Below are 6,107 nucleotides of genomic sequence, written 5' to 3'. Positions count from 1 at the left end.
ACAAACCCTTGCAGAGGACCTTGGAGGTAAAGGCTGTGATGTAGCTTGGAGGGGCTTCACAAGGTCATGTAATCTGTATTTGTCCTGAAGCAAAGCCAGTAGATCTGCAACATACTGAAGGATATTTTACATATTTGTCCACATGATAGCCTCTTTCTGGGCTTAAACTAGAAAAACTTGCTTCCTCCTTAGGTGCCGGACCCTGCACTTGCCTTTGTTGAACCTTGTGAAGTTCCTCACCGCCCAGTGCTTCAGCCTGTCCAGGCCCCTCTGAGTGACAGCACAGCCCTCTGGGGTATAAGTCACTCCTCTCAGTTTTGTGCCATTAGCAAACTTGCTGCAGGTGCACTCCATTCCATTATCCAGGTCACTGATGAATAAGTTGAGCAGGACTGGATCCAGTACGGACCCCTTGGGGACACTGCTGTGACAGCTTGTCCTAATCCAGTGAACACGGAAAATAACTGTTCACTGTCTTCTTGCCATTTTGGAAGTCTGTTATCAATATCACCTCAGCCTTCTCCAACATTAGGAAATTTAATTTATTCCCAATAAATCTTATTTTCCAAAACTCATCTTCATGTATATCTGTTCTGGATTGTCACTAATTTATGTGTACCTTCCTCAAAATGTGTTTCCAACTGGATAGAGCCTGAATCTCAGATGAGGTATTCCCACTAAGAATAGAGTGGAGTAAATACCTCCCATGTTATATATAAGAAAACCCTGATAGTACTTATCAATACAAATTGTCTGTGTTGAAACTGTTTTGCATTAATGACTCATGCAAATGTCTGCTGGACTTTGCCTTCCATATGTCTTGTAGAGCTTCTATTGCTTAATCAGTTCCCCAAATACCACCAAGTTTTTTTTACTAACATTTTCCCTTCTTGGGCTTATCTTTATCAGTTTTGTACTACTACCCCCCCGTATCAGTTTAACTTTGACCTTTGTTGTTTATCTTCAATGTGTTTCCACCCTATCTTACTTATTTGACATATGAATTAATTACATTATTCCCTAGTCTATCACCAGCATTACTAACTTAAATAAGATTAAGCAGAATTAAACCATTTCCAGGGATTAAATTTACAACATTGACTTGAAATATCCTGTTTGACAGAAATTCTTTGGTGATTACTCCATGAATATGCTTTTCCAATAGCTGAGTGTCAGCCTTACGTTCCCATCATCTTAACCACATTTCCCTAGTTTACTTATGACAATCCTCAAACCCCTTATTAAATCTGAGATAAATCACAGCTGCTGCTTTCTCTTTAACACTAAGTCACTTATCCTAGAAAAGAGAAAACTGAACTAGTATGCTTTGGTATTGGCATACCCACCTTATTTTTAATCAGCTTTTTATCTCTTACATGTGCTCTTTTTCCTTAGATATTCCTTGGAATTTCTTCCAAAGAAATGCTACCTGTCTGACTTACATTGATTCAATGCTTCCTTCCTTCATGTATGATGCTATTGTTTTGTAGTCTCCAATAACTCAAATTAATGTCTGCCCTCTGACTGGACTGAATTTCAAACACATTTAATTACTCTCCATTATCTATTAACTTCCTCTGTATCTACAACACAAAGTTGCCACTAACACACTCCCAGAACTTGATGGATCATCTGTATCCTCATCTGTTTCTTTCTCAGCAGATATTTGAATAGTCCAGAGCGCTACTACCAGCAAATCCTTATCTCTGCCGTTACTGTGAGACCGAATCTCTTCTTTACCATTTTTATTTTTGCCTAAAAATGCTGAACAAGTCTGCCTTCCATCTCTTTCTGGACTTGAGAAGAATTGTAGACAGCCTGAATTTACAGACCTCTCTTGTGCCGTCCTCGGCCTCTCCTTTATCTTCGTATATCGGCGTTCTAGGATAAACTGGAGACTTTGCCAGGTGTGGAGATTACACTAAAACATTTTACAGTGTAACATTTTAAAGAGAAAGGAAAGAATTGCATGAAAATGCAGAATAAAGTCACAAAGAATATAGGATAAACCATATCTTACATATATATATAGTGTATGTATATATATAATGGAATAAATTCAAAAGTAAGTAGTCTCTTATTTGAAACAATGGAAGAGTAAACAATAGTTCAAAACAAGATATTAACTACTAGAGTGTTTTTAATGTTTATTTTGAAAGGCTCTTGTAATGTGGAACATACTTAGGTCTCTGACACAATCTGTGAGCAGGAAATTAACTAACACAAATTATATTTCTCACATTTCTTCCATTCTCTCTAATTGTATCATTATGTAAATACCACACTTCTTACACAAGTAAATCATCACCACAAGTTGCAGGAGACTGAGAAAATCTTTGATCTGAAGAGCACAATCAGTCTAGTATCTGTTTGGCAGGAAATCTAAAGCTTTCCTAGGTTTTTTTTTAAAAAAAAAAAAAAAAAAAAAAAAAAAAAAAAAAAAAAAAGAAGAAATAGAGGAGAACAGACAGACAAGCTGCCAGCTGCTGAAATAAATTACAAAACCATTAGATTATCTCATTGCAAAGGAAGGTTGGGAGATAGGCAAGGATGAACAAGGTTGCATAAGGAGCTCTCTAATGAATTTAAAATGCAAAAGAAATTGTACAAAAAGTGAGAACTAGGATTAACACCTGTGGCTATTAATAAATAATCTGACTTCTCAAAACCAGATGTTGGCAGAATTAGGCACAACTAGGCTATTTCTTCATGTGAAGGACCAGAGGAGACTTAAGTAGAGCCATATTTCCTAATCCATCTTTTCTTTCCATGCTTCCTAAACTCTCCCCATTTCCAGGGACACGGAGATACTTTGCATCCAGGGAGAAGGAGAGAAAGAAGGGCAGGTGAGAGGGAGCCAGACAACCTCTTCAGGGAGGAGCTGGGGGATGAGCCTGCCCCTAGAGTAGGTGTTCATGGGCAGAACAGAACAGCGACAATCTCAGGACATGATTGTTTCTATATCCAGACACATGCAGTCAGTTTCATTGTGGCACATTTCTGGCACTGAGATTCATTTTCCTCATTATAAAAATCAGCTTAGATGTGGTCTTTCTTTTTCCCAGGAGAACTTTTTCATCCTATGTGCTAGGCAAAGGCAGGAGCCACCAACACCTGCAGCTGTTTCAATGCCCAGCTTTTCAGGCTGCTCCTCGGTGTCAAATGTGTCCGTGTGTCTGAATATCATCCCAGCCCTATCTTCACATCAATCTACTTCTGTGTACATACCAGCACCTAATTACAGGCACTTGAGAAATTTTCAGGACACGTAGAATCAGGCCTGGAGTGTTAGAAAAAGGTGGAAATTAGGAGGTGGAGTTGTCTTGACTCTACAAACTGAGGTGCAGGATGCGCAGAATGTAGGCACACTGCAAGCTCAAGGAGTCAAAATTCATATTTGAAGAAAAAAAAAAAAAAGAATGTTTCAGTTTGTAGGTATGGTGCAAGTCTGAATGGAGAAAGACAGATGGGCTCTGTCTTGAGATGTAGATGAGAGGAGGTAGGTATCTCACTGCCAAACTCAGTCTCTCCTCTGTACCCTGAATATGCAGACGTGCTGTATGTGTGCCGCTGAAGGATGCAAGATAAGATTTAAAATGCTTAAGAGTTTCTGCAAAAAAAAGAGCTTGAGAACCTAATGGCCTCCAACATTAGCTTACACCCTTCCTAGAAAAAGTGTAGGTTTGTCACCAGACAAGGAAGGAAAAGTACCTCTTTATGGGAACTAGGGAGCTATTTTCCAGCTTAAGCAGTCATCAGCTGGCAGATGCTTGTGGAAAAGCTTTCCTTCTCAAGTGAGGCCAGGAAAGCAGTGAAGAGATACTGAGTGAGAACATATGGCATGATTTCATATTGTATCTCTCTGTAGCCTAATTACAAGAGACAGCTAGCCCAATAACAGGAAAGTGAAAAATGTCAGGGTGGAGCCTGCGACTGGGTGCAGTCAGCATGGACCGAGACAGGGAGTCACAAACAGTAGGGGAGGAGTCAGGGGAGGTAGGAAGAAATAGTCACACTGGTTGCAAACAGTAAAAATAACAACATAACCCCTAATTTTGAACGGCATTATTTTTCTTTTTCCATCTGCAGTAAATGGTATATGCTCTTTTGCTGTTCTACTATTTCATTAATTGACATCCTCCATCCCTTTGACTTTAGCTGGGTCTGGCTTGACTAACATCCAACTTACCATTGTGATTTTTAATAAACAAAAGCTCTTTTTTGAAAGCATAAACACACTTAAAAACAATATTTAAAGAACATGAACAAGATTGCAAAATCAAGCCTTCTGAAATCAGGCAATACGAGAACAGAGGGTTCAGACACATTATAATACATTTTTTAAATACATGGTGCATTATATTCTTTTCCCCAGCTTGCAGGGCACCGGATAGACAAAGCCATGGAGCAAATCAGGGCTGTACTTCACAGGAGGTTGCTTTTGATGGGATTCTTCTCTCATTCACCACAGAATCTGGAAGCTGGTAAGGATGAATTAGGGGTGGGAGAAAAAGAACATTGATTGTTTTTTTTTTGATGACATGAATGTTGCCTTTGAAAATCACATTTCATCCTCAGCTTTTCCACAAAGCTCCTGTGGAAAGACCAACAAGTCACAAAAATAAAAAATAAATGAGTGATCACTAATATTGTGTCTGCCCTTTGATACCCAAATGGATTGTTAAAATATTGCTTGTCAATGATGCAGCAAAGACACTGGATTTACTCAAGAAAGAAGGGTTAGCCGCATGTTTCATGGAATAGACACCTGGTAGACGATGTCCCTGATAAACATAATGATATTGCAGGTACACAATAGTTTTGAGTACCTTAAAGCTTTCCTGAGATTTCTTTTTCTTTTTCAGTACAATATGATCATAGTTATATATATATATAAATATTTTCATAAATTTCATCTAGATAAAACTGGGAGAACTCTTGGACAGGCTTTCTTCCCTTCCATCCTGCACTTCTGTGTATTCGTTATGAATTCATAGGAAGTAATTCCCCAAGCCCACAGTGCAAACATTGCTTTGAAAACAAGTGTTTGAGACGCTGCCTTTAAACTCTGAGGGAGTCCCAAGGTCCAGGCAGTAGATTCAGGAGACTCGAGTATTAGTATGTTTTGAAAAGCTTTCTGGGGCCTGTGAGAGTGAAGCAAATAGCTTCAGTTCATTTTTTTATTCCAATAACATATTAAGCTGTTGAATAGTAAGTTGCAAAAGTCTAAAATACTTCAGAGGGAATCATACGTCCCCCAAGATAATGGCATACCAAACTATAATATCCAAGCTCTCCACTAATGTTAGGCTTTAGTCTTATTCTGCTATGTCCCTGAACACAAATACAAGCAAAGTTGATGGCTTTTTGAATGCAAGGAGGTCAAAAGGTGAGCAAACAATTTACATGTGGAAAAAATAACTGTGCTACCTTTAAAATCACCCTTTTTTTCCCCCCAGTGAAAACAGACACGTTAACTATTTGTCCTGAAGGAACAAGTTCAAACCAAGTGAAAAAGATGCAATTACATTAGTCACTTCTTAACAACATGCTGTGTTTTGTTACAGCTTTGGCATTTGTTTCAATACCTAAATTTAGCTCTCCCACACAATCTTGGAGTCATCAATCTTAAAGCATTTAAATGACATGAGAAATGCAGAAGTTTGAGAATACAATACTATCAACATCTGCATTTAAATAAATAAATAAAAATACATTAAATATGCCTCAGCTCACATTATTTTATAGTCATTCACAAATAATTTGTGGTCTCTGATCACATGCTTTGAAGCTACACTCATCACACGTGGAAAGGTTGAATGACAGTATATGGTCACAAGCATCCATGATTCAGCGACTTATTTCGATTTGTGTTGAAAAACTGAAATATGTCCTCCATTTCACATCAGACGTGTGGCAAGGAGTCAAAGGCTCCCACCTCATGAGCTAATCTGAACTGCCTCAACCCTAAGGAAAATATATCCCGTGGTAGGGTGTGAAGCCAAAGTGACTGCATCCAAACAGCCATGTGCACAGAGGAACAGCCAGATTTTACATCACCTAGGACTTCAACTGATGAGAACAAAATAGCCTGAAGTGAAGATAAC

This window comes from Oxyura jamaicensis, chromosome 1, assembly GCF_011077185.1.
Source record: "Oxyura jamaicensis isolate SHBP4307 breed ruddy duck chromosome 1, BPBGC_Ojam_1.0, whole genome shotgun sequence".
NCBI lineage: Eukaryota > Metazoa > Chordata > Aves > Anseriformes > Anatidae > Oxyura > Oxyura jamaicensis.
The sequence above is the reverse complement of the archived record's forward strand: the minus strand, read 5'-3'. Positions refer to the sequence as shown.